Source organism: Canis lupus, chromosome 35, assembly GCF_003254725.2.
Source record: "Canis lupus dingo isolate Sandy chromosome 35, ASM325472v2, whole genome shotgun sequence".
Taxonomy (NCBI): Eukaryota; Metazoa; Chordata; class Mammalia; order Carnivora; family Canidae; genus Canis; species Canis lupus.
Window position 1 is genome coordinate 18,272,747 of NC_064277.1, and position 16,919 is coordinate 18,289,665.

General features: G+C 35.6%; 1 long non-coding RNA gene across 13 annotated transcripts in view; it reads right to left on the bottom strand.

The window, feature by feature from the left end:
* LOC112657565 (uncharacterized) overlaps nucleotides 1–16,919 on the bottom strand; it is a 319,254-nt gene that overhangs the window by 167,060 nt on the left and 135,275 nt on the right. For 11 of the 13 annotated variants that reach the window (XR_007408364.1, XR_007408363.1, XR_007408372.1 and 8 more), the window contains one exon: nucleotides 16,354–16,416. The exons of the other annotated variants lie outside the window; for them this stretch is intronic. This is a non-coding gene — a long non-coding RNA (uncharacterized LOC112657565). The remainder of the gene's footprint in view (nucleotides 1–16,353; nucleotides 16,417–16,919) is intronic. 13 annotated transcript variants of the gene reach the window in all.

Sequence of the window (16,919 nt, forward strand, 5' to 3'; positions counted from 1 at the left end):
AGGCAGAGACACAGGCAGAGGGAGAAGCAGGCTCCATGCAGGGAGCCTGACATGGAACTCCATCCCGGGTCTCCATGATTAGGCCTGGGCTGAAGGCAGTGCTAAACCACTAAGCCACCCAGGTTGCCCAGAAAATTTTTATATAAGCACAAAACCACAAAAGAGAAAAAAATGCTAAATTTGAGAACATTACAAAAAACAATTCTTCAATGTGAAAGCACTTCTTAAATTAAAAAAAAAATCAGATTGGAAGATTTTGTCTTACATTTAACTGACAAATTAATACTATCCAGGACATAGAATTCCTTTTAAAGGCACCTGGGTGGCTTGGTCGGTTAAGTGTCTGACTTTGGCTGGGGTCATGATCTCAGGATCGTGGGGCCAAGCCATGCATTGGGCTTCCTATTGAGTGGGGAATCTGCTTCTCCCTCTGCCCATCACCCCACTTATGCACACGCTCTCTCTCTTTCTCTCTCTAATAAATAAATATCTTTTTAAAAACTAGAAAAAATTCCTTGGGACGCCTGGATGTCTCAGTGGTTGAGCAACAGCCTTTGGCTCGGGTCATGATCCTGGAGTCCTGCGATCCAGTTCCACATCAGGCTCCTTGCAGGGAGCCTGCTTCTCCCTCAGCCTATGTTTCTGCCTCTCTCTGTATCTCTCATGAATAAATAAATAAAATCTTAAAAGAAAAAAAGAAAGAAAAAACACTCTGGCGACTGATGGTGACAATGGGAGAGGCTGTGCATAAGGGGGGGTGCAGGGAGTATATGGGAAATCTTTGCTCCTTCCTCTAAACTTTGTTGTAAGTCTACATGGCTCTACAAAGTCTATTTTTTATGCACAGAAAAGATTCACAATCATTTCTCATGAGTGGCATCCTCTGAGGAGGGAGAGAGAACAGTGGGGTGAGAATTTGGGTGTATCAGTAGAGTTCCACTTGTGTAAGAAGAGGTGGGGAGAGAGAAGGAGAGAAGATGTGAACTAAATATGGTGCATATTAACAACTGTTTAAACTTGGTGTTGTGCCTATTTTCTGCGTGAATTTTTTCATAATCTTTAAACAATTTCTCTACAGAAACACAGCATTTCATAAATGTGTTAAACAATGTTAAAGTTATTAGAACACACATTTCTCTTCTAAAATAGCTTTATTGGGGGATCCCTGGGTGGCTCAGCGGTTTGGCGCCTGCCCTAGTTCCAGGGGCGATCCTGGAGTTTCGGGATCAAGTCCGCTTTGGGCTCCCTGCATGGAGCCTGCTTCTCCCTCTGCCTGTGTCTTTGCCTCTCTCTCTCTCTATGTCTATAATAAATAAATAAATAAATAAATAAATAAATAAATAAATCTTTAAAAAATAAAAAAACAAAATAACTCTATTAAGGGGCAACGCTCATTTACTTAATGTACTTCTGAAAAGTAAACTCTATTGCTATTACATGTATACTCCTCAATGAAAGATTGGAGTAAAACACTGAGCAGTAAGTATAGAGTTCAGAATTTACCACAAAGGGAAAAGGTGATGGATTATTGGATTATCTCAATTATGATCTGTCTCTGATGTTCTTATATATATTACTGATTAGGTATTTCGCATTTTTTTCAGTAAATATCAGACTTCTTTCTTTCTTTTCTTTTCTTTTTTTTTTTTTTTTTTTTAGAGAAATTGAGAGAGAGAGCACAAGCAGAGGGAGTAGGCTCCTTGCTGGGCAGAGAGCTCTACGCAGGGCTCGATCTCAAGACCCTAGGATTATGCCCCCAGCAGGAGGCAGATGTTCAACTGACTGAACTATCCAGGTGCCGCTATTGGACTAACATTCTAAGAGCATTTCTTCATTTTGCCTGAGGGGGCGGACCCTTAGATAAGGAAATGACATGAAAACTGGAAGCTTAGAGAAGCTGAGTCTCTCACCCTATGTCCTGGTGTACTTGTTCCTACTGAAGCCCACAATATATTGTAAGTTGTCAATGCCCAACCCAGGAAATGATATTCAGAAAGGTCTTCATGCCTCCTCTACTCTGAGCAGGATACCATGAATTATTTAATTTCCTATAATTCCTTAATCTTCTTTTTACAAAAAAAAAAAAAAGTTTTTCCTCTACTTTGACAGTTATATCACTTTTTTTTTTCTCCCAGTGCCTTCACGAAGTTCTTGATATGAAAGCTTAGCCTTCCTAGATGGCTGTTATTTGAAATGAAAAGCTGCATGAGTCTTGTCAGCCTCCATCTTACACTATTTAATTTTCACTCTGGAGTTCACAAAATGGCCATTTCTATAATGCATTCCATGTTTCAGGATAGAGAAGATTGCTAGCACAGTAAATATCCATCTAAGCCTTCATTCTCATCAACAAAACATGTCGTTTGTAGTACCCACACATCAACAGAACTTCCTCAGCCCGCCACTACTGCTTTTTCATAATTATATTTTATAATCCTCCTTTACACACGAGAGCTCAATTCACTTCCTCCTACAATGCATTAGCATCCTCTTCAAATCCATTAGTGGTATCACAAGCTCCACAGCATCGTTCCCTCTTCAAAATATTTTATTATTAAGTTACTGTACTGTGAGCTGGGAGTCTATGAATATTTAAGCAAGGCATTGTATGTTTATGTACACTCTGCCAAGACAAAAAAAAAGCCTATTTGCCCTAATATTTTGGCAGTGGTTTAAAAGCTGCTATGTTTTTGAAAAGAAATGTTTGTTTAAGTTGAAAATGATTGGCTATAAATAAGTACAGAATACATTTTTTTAAAAAAAATCTTGGTGATTTAAACATTACCTGTTCTTCAGGCCTCAAGTTAAGTGTCAGTGCTAGTTAACAGCTAGGATAGGAAGAGGCAAACAGACTCCAGTGGTCTGAAGCCAGAAAAATTTAGTAGCACTGCTAACTCATTCCAGTTTTGCTGGCTCAATGTTCACTTGTTAGCATTTGAAACCAATTAGCCCTACATCTCATTAGTGGTTATGGTGACATCTCCACTATCGTTCATAAATTTTTAAGATACACCATTCAAGTTAGTTGGGTAAATGTATGGACATCGATAATCCATTGATTTCATCCAAAATAACATTAATCACATGATTTGGAACATTCCATAGTTGAGATGCAATGATCAGAAAAAGCCAAAAGTTTGAAATGTCCATCAACGAATAAATGGACAAACAAATATGGTATGTTCACATATGGAATATTTTTCAGCAATAAAAAAGGAGCAAAGTACTGCTATATCGTACAACGCAGATAAAACTTGAAAGCATTATACTAAGAGAAAGAAGCCAGTTACAAAAAGCAACATATTATACAATTCCATTTATATGAAATGTCCAAAGTAGATAAATCTATACAGACCAAAGGTTCATATTAGTGGTTGCTTAGTGTTGGTGGTGGGGAGGAGGATAGGGGATGGGTTTATTAGTAATAAACAGAATCTGTTTGTTGAAGATGGCATCTTCAGGAATGCTCTGATCTTAAAAGCTCAGATGGTCTCAAGCTGATTCCTGTTTGGGCTACGTATAGTCCCCAGGAAGCACTCCTGTGCATTTGTCTCACCAATGCCAGATAATGCAGGCCACATAACACAGCAGCTGCTTGTTGCTCAACTTGTCCAACTGGAGTTGGCCAGCCTGTTTGTGTCTCAGGGAGGATTTCTACCATCCACGGGGGTCCCCGCACCACGGAGAACATATATCAAGGGTTGTCTCAGTAAAAGCCTTCTTATTAAGTTGAAGAATTGAACTCGGTTTCTTACTGAGTTGGAGTACAAAAAGGGAACTCAGAAAACACACAAAAGTGTCTCCAAAAATTCTGTCTGTCCATTTTCTCCTTCTTGTATCCATTTATCTCCCTTATTTGGTAGAGGGAGTTAAAATTTTTCTGAATGATTTTTGCCACTTTTTAAATCTTTGTTTAGGGATCCCTGGGTGGTGCAGCGGTTTGGCGCCTGCCTTTGGCCCAGGGCGCGGTCCTGGAGACCCGGGATCGAATCCCACGTCGGGCTCCCGGTGCATGGAGCCTGCTTCTCCCTCTGCCTGTGTCTCTGCCTCTCTCTCTCTCTCTCACTGTGTGCCTATCATAAATAAATAAAAGTTTTAAAAAAATAAATAAATCTTTGTTTAGCACAACTCAGTTTGGCATTTGGTACCTAAGACATCGTGTGTGTGTCTGTGTGTGTGTGTTTATATATAAAGATATCTTTATGTTTATTTCTGACTCTTCTATAGAACTATTAGTTTGGCAATGGCATTGACTAGGTCTGTTATATTCATCACGCCATACACAGTATTTATTTCAGTATGTGGCACTTAATAGGCATTCATACAATATTTGTACAGTGAATGAATGAACGAACACAATTTTTTTTACTTATTCATGAAAATATATAAAGCTAATTCAGAAGATCCCCTACCCAGCTCTAGCCATGAAATCATACAAGTCCCAAAAGCAATTACCATTTTTTCCACAAGAAATGCTTTTTCATTTTGAACCTTTCCTGTAAATGCATCAGTTAAGTAATAAACATTATTTCCAGAGTTCTACACAGTTCTGCCAAAATGTCAATCATACTATGACACAAACAGGCTTTTTTTAAAAACTAAAGCAATTTACAATACAATTGTATACTAAGTGCCATGAATTCTCAGTTAGCTATACAAAATATCAGGCCTCTCTGCTAATGAAATGAAGGGAAATATAATTGACAGTTATCTTATGAGATTTCATTGTAATGCACATGATGTTATAATAAATCTAGTTACCAGAAATTCTGTGGCACACTGTTTAAAGTATATCAATTGATTGCCTTGGAGTCAGCTTATTTTGAAATTCCTGATTGTGAGCATTGAAGTGAGTGTACTACACATATGAAGTATATTAGAATAGGCCTTTTCCAAATCCAATACATATGATCAGTGTAGGAGCCCCACAAAAACCTCTGTTACCATCTACTGTCAATTTGTAACAGATGCTGTGGCAATAAAAATTACAATTTGAAACAAATAAAAAGACTTTCCATATTAGCCTTTCCATGGTGCCTTCTCTGAGTTAGTCATTCCAAAGAAAAACCCCTAACTCTTTGCAAAACAGAACCATTCAAAAGTCAAGAACAAACAAAAGTGAAGTTCTATGTGAAATTAATTTGAGAACTGTATCTTGAGTGAGATTTTATTTAACTTTTAAAAAGCAGGGGTTTTGTTTGATTTTAAGAAGAGCAGAATGATGGCATTGTTTTTGTTCCTGCTGCTGGTATTTAATCAGCAATACCCTTAAAAGATCCATTAACGTGAAAGTCCACTAGGTCTACAGAATGCTTAAGATAGCTTAATTTGTGACCGAATTTATGACCAAGTGAGAGAAATATGTTTCTTTTTGTAAACTGAAGTGTTCAGAATATCTATACTTAAAGTGAAAATATCATTCAAAATGTAAATTTATTTTGAGCATTCGTGTAGGAAAATATCCAGATGTTTAATGAAACTATTTTTAAAATTAGGTTGTCTTTTTATTATTGAGTTGTAAGAGTTTTTCATTCTAGATACAAGTCCCTTATCAGATACATGATTAGCAAATATTTTTACCATTATGTGGGTTGCCTTTTCACTTTCTTAATAGTATTCTTTGAAGCACAGAATGTTTAAATTTTGAAGTCTAGTGCATTATTTTTTTTCTTATGTTGTTTGTGCTTTTGGTGGTATCATATCTAAAAAACAATCACCTAATCCAGAGTCAAAAATATTTGTGATTCCATTTTCTTCCCAAAGTTTTATATTTCAACCATTTAAATTATAAATTTGAGTTAATTTTTATATATGGTGTGAGGTAGGAGTCAAACTTTATTTTTCTACATATAGACACCTGGTTGTCCCACCATTAACCCAGTACCATTTGTTGAAAGATTATTCTCTCCTCTATTGGCACTTTTTAAAAAGATTTTATTTATTTATTTGACACAGAGGGAGAGAGAACAAGCAAGGGAAGCAGTAGGCACGGGGAGAGGGAGAAGCAGACTCCCCACTGAGCAGGGAGCTTGATGGAGGACTCAATCCCAGGACCCCAGCCAAAGGTAGATCCTAACCAAATGAGCCACCCTGGCCCTCCCCACTGGCACTCTTGAAGAAAATCTCTTGACCTTAAATGGACTTATTTCTGAACTATTAATTATGTTCCACTGATATATATGCCTATCTTTATGCCAATACCACACTGTGTTGATTGCTGTAGCTCTACATGAAGGTTTGAAATTGGGAAGTGTGAGTCCTTCAGCTTTGTTCTATTTTTCAAAAAAATTTTAGCTATTCTGGGCCCTTTGCAATTCTATATGGATTTTAGGATCAAGTGATTTGTTTCTACAAAAATGAAACTACAATTTGGTAAGTATTGTATTATATCTGTAGATCCCCTTGGGCACTATCATCAGCTAACAATATTAAATTGTACTAACCATGAACACAGGGAGTCTTTCTATTATTAGATCTTCTTTAATTTCTTTCATGATATTTTGTAGTTTTCAGTGTACAAATTTGTTGTCTACTATAAAAATTACCACATACTGGGCAGCTTGTAAACAATAAATATTAATTTCTCACAGTTCCAGCAGCTGGAAGTTCAGGCTCATGGTGCCAATATGGCCACATTCTGATGAAGGCCCCCTAGTTAGCACCTTCTGGCTGTGAGCTCATCTGGTAGGAAGGAGCTAGGGATCTCTCTGGAGCCTTTTTCATAAGTCACAAATTCCATCCATGAGAGTTCCACCCTCTGACTTCACCTCCTTAGGGCCCTACCTTCTAATACCATCACATTGGTCATTTGCATTTTAACATATGAGTTTTGGGGAGACATAAATATTCAGACCATAGCAACAAGTCTTTCAATTGTTTCAAAATGTATACCTAAGTATTTTATTATTTTTTGATATTATTGTAATTGGGATTGTTTTCTTAATTTGTTTTTTTGTTAGTGTTCAGAAATATGAATGATTTTTGCATACTGATCTTGTATCCTGTCACATAGGTGAACACATTTATTAGTTTATTACTTCCTCTTTAGCTTTCCTGAGGTATAACTGATGATTAAACATTGTATATATTTAAAACGCATAACCTGATAACTTTATATACATTGTGAAATAATTACTACAATCAAGCTAATTAATATATCCATCACCTCATAGTTATCATCGTCTTTTGTGTGCATGTCGACAACACTCAGACTGAACCTATTTTTATATTTCCAGTCCTACCTTCAGCAGTATTTAGACATATTCTGAGTTCAGAAACCAGTCATTGGGAAGAGTACAGAGCAAAGGCAAGGGAGAAGCAAGAGAAGACCAGTCAGATGTTACATCAGGGGTAAGAGCAAAGGGACAGAGTCTACCTACAAATGTGTGGATGTTTAAGCATTCTTCAAAGTCCCACCTTTGGCCCCTTCCTTTCTCAATTTGGTTTTCTTTTTTCTTTCCCTCTTATTTTTGTATTTTTTCCCTGGATGAACTTATCCACTTCTCTGGTATTACAGAGACTAAGAATTGCCTCCAAATATCCTCTTTTCTCCCACACTTTTAAATAAAATTCCAATTTTTTGCTGGGCATATGTCCATCAGTTGAATTTCTACATTACCTAGGGTCCCTTGAACCTAATTTAAAACATGTGACTACATTCTAGCAAATGAGATGTAAACAAAGATGTGATACTTCCAAGGCCCTTATTATTATTATTATTAATTATTATTATTATTATTCCAGTATAATTAACACACAGAGGTATATCAGTTTCAGGTATACAATATAGTGATCCAACAATTCTATACATTACTCAGCCTAGGGTCTTTTTTTAAAAAAGGACAGTCAAAGCCTACTTTTTTCCCCTGCTATGAATAAACAAATAATATGTCAGTGTTAGAACTCTGATAGCAGTTTTTGACCTAGAGATATCTAAGCAGTGAACTGGCAGGAGACAAGGTATTTGTAAAATTGCCATTCTCTGTCTCAATTATGGAAATATATATATATATATATATATAATTATTATTTTGTTGTTTCATTAAGTCACTGTTACCTGAATACAGTAAAACTGAATCCTGACTTATAAGTGTAATATTAGGCAGTCACTTCATAATCAATGTTCCCTGTCCTGCTTTCTCCACAAAGGTTTTGTCCTAAATATCCAGCCACCTACCAGATAGTTGACTTGAATGTATTTAAACAAACAGCAATAAGAAACTTTATTTTTTTTTTTGCAATAAGAAACTTTAGCAAGAATAGCACAAAACTTACATTTCCTCAAAAATATGGTCTTTTCCCTGTATTTCCTAGCTCATATTGAGAGAACATCATCCATTTATTTGCCAAGTAAAATGCCTGGAAACTCTTCTGCTTCCACATACTCACCATTTGCCAATAACCAGCATCACTCTTCCAAGGCTTACAGGGTCTTCCCAACTATTTCTCTTCATCCCTATTTCCATCATTCTGGTTTTGACCCTCACCTAGCCTTGCCTGAATTACAGTAACAGCCTCTTAACTGATATGCCTGCATCTCAGCTCTATTAACTTCTACAATCCCACATAAATATCTGATAGCACCATATCCCTGCTAAAAATCTTTTAATGGCTTCCACCAAGAATGAAATGAACCCAAATTTCCTGGCAGTGCATACAAAGCCCTTCAGGATATAGTAAGCACTGACTCCCCTAATGTAACTCCTAATACATGACCCTTCCTGTACTGTCTACTGTCTCCTTCCTTTGCCTATAAAGCAGTTGCCTTTGGAAAGCCACACTGTTCCAGGCTTCTAAATCTTTGCCATGCTGTTCTCTCACCTAGAATGACCTTCTCCCTACTTACATCCTTAGAGAATTCATCTAAATATGCATCTCAGGTGATAATACTGCTACAAAGCTGTTACTGAAATCTACTTAATAAAATTCACATATATCTTTAAAGTTGTACTTTTCAAATTACATGGCAATTGTTTATTTGCACATTTGACTTCTATAATAAACAGTGATGCTGTTGAATTAAGATTTATATCTTTTCATCTTGGTAGCTCCACCACCCAGAAAATAATAGGTATTTAAAAGTTTTTTTTTTTTTTTTTTTTTTTTTTTTTAATTTTTATTTATTTATGATAGTCACAGAGAGAGAGAGAGAGAGAGAGGCAGAGACACAGGCAGAGGGAGAAGCAGGCTCCATGCACCGGGAGCCCGATGTGGGATTCGATTCCGGGTCTCCAGGATCGTGCCCTGGGCCAAAGGCAGGCGCCAAACCACTGCGCCACCCAGGGATCCCAATAATAGGTATTTATTACAATAGTGGTAATAACAGCTAACACTAATTGAAAATTTACTGGACACTGATATTGTTCAAAATACTTTATTTGTATCTCCATGAATCATCAAAGCAACCAAGACACTACATCTCAAAGAACTAGAAAAGAACAAACTGAACTGAAAGTTAGTAGAAGGAAAGTTATAACAAAGAGCAGAGCAGAAATAAATGAAATAGAATCTGAAAAGATAATAGAAAAGATCAATAAAGAGTTGCTTTCTGAAAAGAAAAAAATAGACAAATCCTTAATGAGATTATCAAGAAAAAAGGAAAGGGCCCAAATAAATAAAATTACAAATGGTAGAGGAGACATTAAAATTGATGCCATACAAATACAAAGGATTATAAAAAGGACTACTATAAACAATTATATATCAACATACTGGACAACCTAGAAGTAATTATCCATTACTAGGATAATTTATCCAATTCCTAGAGGCATACAACCTACTAAGACTGAATCATGGTGAAATAGAAAATCTGAACACATGGATTACTAGTCAGGAGACTGAATTACAATCAAAAACATTCCAGTAAACATAAGTCCAGGACCAGATTACTTTATTAGTAAATTCTACCAAACATTCAAAAAAGAATGAATACCAATCCTTCTCAAACTTCAAAAAAGCAGAACAGGACAGAATACTTCTAAACTCATTTTATGAGGTCAACATTATCAAGAAAATGGTATCAAGATACCAAAACCAGGTGAGAACACCACAAGAAAAGAAGATAACAGGCCAATATTCCTGATGATCATAGATGCAAAAATCCTCAACAAAATTCTAGCAAATCAAATTCAACAATACATTAAAAGGATCATATGATCAAGGGCAATTTACTTCAGGGATCCAAGGATGGTTCAACATCTACAAATCAAGATGATACATGACATTAACAAAATGAAATATGAAAATATATGATCATCTCAATAGGTACAAAAAAAGCAATTAACAAAATGCAATATGCATTTATAACAAAACTCTCAACAAAGTGGAAGTAGAGGAAATGTACCTCAACACAATAAAGATCTTATGATAAGCCCATAGCATCATGCTCAATGGTGAAAGACTGAAAGCTTTTCCTCTAAGAACAGGAACTAGACAACGAAGCTCATTCTTGCCACTTTTTTTCAACACAATATTTGGAATCCCATCCAGAGCAATTAGCAAAGAAAAATAAATCAAAACATCAAAACTAGAGAGGAAGACGTAAAGCTCTCAGTATTTGCAAATGACATAATATTATATATATAAAACCCTGAAGACTCTACCAAAAAGCTATTAGTGTAAATAAAAATTTCAGTATGTTGCAGGACACAAAATCAACATGTGAAAATCAGTTGGACTTCTATACACTAACAATAAACTGCCAAAAAGATAAATTAGGAAAACAATCCCATTCCATTTACAATTTCATCAAAAAAAATAAAATACCTAGAAAATTTAACCAAGAAGGTGAAAAATCTATACTATGAAAACTATAAGATATTGATGAAAGAAATTAAAGATGTGAATAAATGAAAAAAACTCAATGTTCATGGATTAGAAAAATTAATATTGTTAAAATGCCCATACTACCAAAAATGATCTACAGATTCAAGGCAATCCCTATCAAATTCTAATGGCGTTTTTACAGAAGTGGATAATTCTAAAACTTCCATAGAACTACAAAAGGCCCTGAATAGATAAAGCAATCTTGAGAAAAAAAGAACAAAGTTTGAGGCAATATACTGCCTGATTTCAAACTATATTACAAAACTATAATAATCAAAGCAATATGATATTCTCATAAAAACAGACACACAGGGAATCCCTGGGTGGCTCAGCGGTTTTGCTCCTGCTTTTGGCTCAGAGCTTGATCCTGGAGTCCCGAGATCGAGTCCCGCATCGGGCTCCTTGAATGGAGCCTGCTTCTCCCTCCGCCTGTGTCTCTGCCTCTGTGTGTGTGTGTGTGTGTGTGTGTGTGTGTGTGTGTCTCATGGATAAATAAATAAACTCTTTTAAAAACAAAACAACAAAAAAACAGACACACAGATCAACAGAACTAAAAAAGAGCCTAGAAATAAAACCAAGCATAATTACTTGTTGACAAAGGTGCCAAAAATACACAATAGAGAAAGGATAGTCTCTTCAATATATGACGTTGAATAAGATAGAAAGAATGAACCTGGACCCCTCTATTATACCACACATAAAAATCAACTCAAAATGAATTAAAAACTTGCATGTGAGGCTTAAAATGGTAAAACTCCTAGAGGAAAATGTGGAGGGTAAGCTCCTTAACATTGGTCTTGGCAAAGAGCTTTTGTGATTTGACACCAAAAGCAAAAGCAACAAAAGCAAAAATTAACAAGTAGGACTATATCAAACTAAGTTTTGCTCAACAAAGGAAACCATAAGTGAAATGAAAAGGCAACCTATGGAATGAGAAAAGACATTTTCAAATAACATATCTGATAAAAAGCTAATATCCAAAATATACAAGGAATTCATACACATCAATAACAAAAACACCAATAACTCAATTAAAAAATAGGTAAAGGACCTGAATAGACATTATTCCAAAGAGGGCATACAAATGGCCAACAGGTACATGAAAAGGTGTTCAACAGCTAATCATTAAAGAAATGCAAATCAAAACCACAATGAGGTGTCATCTCACATTTGTTAGGATGTGTATCATTAAAAAGACAAGAGATAACAAATGCTGGCAAAGATGCAGAGAACTGAAAACTGTTAGGTAGTGATGGTGGGAATGTAAACTGATGCAGCCACAGTGAAAAGCAGTATGCAGGTTTCTCAAGAAATTAAAAACAGAACTACTGGAGCGCTTGTGTGGCTCAGTTGGTTGAGCATTTGACTCTTGGTTTTGGCTTAGGTCATGATCTCAGGGTCCTGAGACTGAGCCCCACATCAAACTCCTTGCTCAACATGGAGTTGGCTTGGGATTCTCTCTCCCTTTCTGCCCTCCCTTCCCCCCAGCTCTCTAAATCAATCAACCTATCAATCAATCAATCAATCAATCTTTTAAAAATAGAACTACTATGCAATCCAACAATCCCACTTCTGGGTATATATACAAAGGAAAAAAAAAAAAAAACTTGTCCCAAAAAGGTATCTGTACTTCTATGTTCATTGCAGCATTATTCACAATAGCCAAAGTATAGAAATAACCTCAATAACCTCAGTGTTTGTCAATGAATGAATAGATCAAGAAAAATGTATACATATATATATTGTATGGAATATTATTTAGCCTTAAACAAGAAGGAAAATCTGTCATTTGCAACAACATGGATGAACCTTGAGGACATTATGCTAAGTGAAATAAGCCAGACAGAAAGAGGCAAATACTACATGGTATCATTATATGTGGAACTGAAAAAAAAAAAAAAGCAGAATTCATAGAAACAAAAAGCAAAAAAGTAGTTGTCAGGGGCTCGAGGGTGGGGGGAAATGGAGAGGTTGTTAAAATGGCATAAACTCCCAGTTATAAGATAAAGTCTGAGGATCTAATGTATAAAATGGTATGTATAATCGATATTACTGTATTGTATAAATGAAAATTACTAACAGAGTAGAACTTAAATGTTCTCACAAAAAATAGGGGGAATAATTATATGGGGGATGGATGTTTTAATTGACTCAATTGGAATCCTTTTCCAATGTATACATGTATCAAATTACCACACACACTTTAAAAATCTTATAATTATATTTGTACTTATACCTCAATAAAGCTGAAAAAAATAACAGAATACAAATTCCTGGTCTCAAGATCTACTGAATCAGCTTTCAAAAAAGAAGAACATTGATTTAAAGTATATGCAAAACTTCTGGGAATTTTAAACGTGCTCTGCTATTTTAATTCCAATCCAGTATTGCAAGTATGCTATAATTTCAATTTCCCCAAGCCTATCAGGCTAATAGATCTCTTGAAAGGTAAAGCTTTGGTAGTACTCATTATTAGTGAACCCATGCTGGTTCCCAGTACTACTGCTCCACAAACTATTCCTTTAATGAATTACTATAGAAAGTTTCCAGATATCAGCTTGCAGTTTTAAAACATATTTTGTCTCCTCCTGATGACTGAGGAAAAACTTTCTACTCAATGGTATTCTATTGTTGCACACATTTTCTATTTCTAGCAGTAATTCTGCAAATTACTTCTATATTATAAGATGCAATGCATCTGAACCTAATGTGTGGAACTCATTTCAGCAATCTGGATGTTTTCTTCCTCTTAAAAATGTTTGTCCTATCCTTGTAAATGGTTGAGAATTTAATAGTAATATTTTTTGAAAAAAAAATAATAGTAATATTTTTTGAATATTATCTTTTGTTGACTAAGATCTGTATTATTTAAAAATGTCTCTTTATGCAAACTGTTTTATTCGTAATTTTTAAATATGTTTCTTCACGTAAATTAACTAGAGAATTGTCAATTCAGACAAAAGCACAATCAGGAGGGAAGGAGTTTATACATCACATTGTGCAGAGATAACTTCTACATCTTAAAGGTTTGACGTCTTTAAGCCTATGCGATGTAAGTTTAATTAAATTCTCTTTGTTATTTCATGAGCAAAGTGAGATCAGTTCTAGAATTAGAACATAGATTTCCCAATTCTAATCCAGGACCCTTTCCATTTTACCATGAGGTTTCAAAGCTGTAGAACGCTAACATAACACAAATTTCAGCATTTTTTAAGTTAGAAAGATTGTATCAGACAAGCAGGGTTCAAAAATTAGTGGATATCCTTTGGACAGTTCCCATATCCTCCCTTAGGTCAGCTGCCTCATCAAAAGTATTCTACACCTCATGTTCTATTTTTGTAAAATCAAATGAGTTGAAGTACATAGTGCCTGGGAGTATTATAATTAGTCATATGATATCTTCTTATTATGACTAATAATGACAGAATTAATTTTTTGGTATAATGATATGGTCTAAAGGAGAGGAACTTGTTCTATTGTCTGAAATATTTATTCTAAATGAGTTTAAATCTCTCTGCTTTTTATATCTCACAGAATTTTATGATATGGTACTAATATTTTGCATTTTGAGCTAATGAAAAGTAGGATACTTAAAAATATAACTCAAATTAAAATTAGTGTTGCCACTTTCATACAGATGGTATAGAAAGTTATGATGTTACTAAAGACTCAGCTGGATTCCTGTCAGGGCTAATAATGCTTGAACTTCATCAGTTATTCGTGCAATTAAAAAATCCTTTCAACATTTCTTCACAAACCACACCTCCTCTCAAATAATTCCTCTTCTTCGTTCCAAGGCATGCTTAGAGCCTGCTGACTTGATCAATTTATCAGACTGAAGAGAACAAACAAGGAGAGAAGTCCTGTCTCCTCTCCCAATCACACACCAAGTATTCCATCAGATGACAGAGCTTCTGTATTCTCCAACAAGAAACACTAAAGTTTAGATATAAGGCACCCAATTGGACTTCCAATTATTACAGAGAAAATTAAGCTTTGTTGCATTATTTTTTTCTGCATCCATAATTAGATGTTTTAAAGCAACAGAGTATGTGCTATATAATATGGTTGTATTGTAGACTATGTGTACCATACCAATATTGATGCAGTCATAATTTAAAAAAAATTAAAAATCAAGCCTTGACATGATGCAGTTTAAACTTTAGTAATAAACTCTGATAAAAATCAGACATCTCTCTCCAATAAATTTTATATCTTCTCTTAAGATGTCCCATGTCATCCATTGTGACAGAGCAGAAGTGTGAGGGTGTATATAACACATTAAATATGATAGTTGTCTGACTTCAAGCAGAAATACTTTTCAATTCAAAAGAATACAAAAATAACCCTTCAGGGATGCCTGGGTGGCTCAGTGGTTGAGCATCTGCCTTTGGCCCAGGGCAAGATCCTGGGGTCCCAGGATCAAGTCCCACATCAGGCTCCCTGCATGGAGCCTGCTTCTCCCTCTGCCTGTGTCTCTGCCTCTCTCTCTCCTTGTGTCTCTCATGAATAAGTAAATAAAATCTAAAAAAAAAAAAAAAAAAAAAAAACCCTTCAAATGTGATTGATCATTAAATCTATCAAAGTCACAGTTCAAGACCGAACTTTTTATCACTCTGTGATAAAACCCATCTAAAGAAAACTAAAGTTAAAAGAAAGGACACGAAGTATTCCAGTTTCCTTTAGGGGATATACAAATGCAGGTCAATACTTTCCAGCAGTCAAAAAGAGGTTAATAATGCCAGCTCTGGACTCATTCAAAAAGGTGCATGTGAAGCTGTAATGATTTAGATAGCATGGCAATAATTTCCAGACATTCCCCCAACCTCACCATTTTCTCAAACCTTGAGAAAGCTTTCTGATTCTCCCCATATATGCCACTTTTGACAAAGGAGCAGAGCCTTTGAAAGAAAAACATTTTTGGCTCTGTTAATGCTAGTGTATTCTTCGAGCCCAGTATTCAGTGTTCCGGACAGGCAATTACATGCAAATTTGTTGGGAGCTAGGAGGTTCATTTACTACATTCAACTCCATAGAAGAAGATCAATAGGAGTGCAAAACCTAATCCTAGATGAAAGCACCATGATCAGGTAATGGTTATAGAGTTAAGGCCCTCAGAAGAATGTTAGGAATCAAAGGGCATGCTAGAGAAAAGCATTATGCATAGTGCTTTTTTGAACCATATGGGAAAGACAACAGACAAAGTGAACCAAAGAGTTGGAACACAAGAAGGTAGACATGCAGTTCAACACAAATTGTTAGGGTTTTTCAAAAGATATGAATGAGGATTTGACCAATTAAAAATGGCTGCCTCAAAAACCTTTTGTTGGCTATTTAAAGAATAGTGGTGTGCAAACTCATTTCTCAAACTTACACCATGCAAGCCAGGCTTGCATTTAACTCTTAAGGAAAAGAGGAAATCTTTACTGCTAGCTTTCCTGTCTTCTAATTTTTGTGGGATTTCTTCCTGATGTTTTCCCCTAGCCCAGGCCACATACCCTATTGATGTTTAGTAAAAGTCCTACTCACCTATTAGCCCTCGTTGCTGTACAGAGGAAACCGTTTTGTGGGAAAACATGGACATAAGTGACTCTGAGTTGAAAAAAGAATTCAGAAGAGTCAAACTCTGATGCTTTGAGCATACCTTAATTAGTACATTTATTTCTATTTTCCTTTTTATGAATCTCTAAGAGTGATATGTAATTAAAACATCCATATATGAATCAGTCTAAAAGTTCTTTCAACAAGTATAAAATTAAAAAATTAAGATTTTATTTATTCATGAGAGACACAGAGAGAGAGGCAGAGACATAGGCAGAGCGAGAAGCAGGCTTTCTGTGGGAAGTCTGATATGGGACTCGATCCCAGGACCCTGGGATCATGCCCTGAGCCAAAAGCAGATGCTCAACCACTGAGCCACCCCGGTGCCCCTAAAATAAAAATTCTCTCTCTCTCTCTCTCTCTCTCTCTCTCTCTCTCTATATATATATATATATATATATATATATACACACACATACATACATAGTCAGGGTTTAATCAATAGGTTTTTTCCTGTCTTGGTACATAATAGTACATCTTAAGATGAGTGGTGT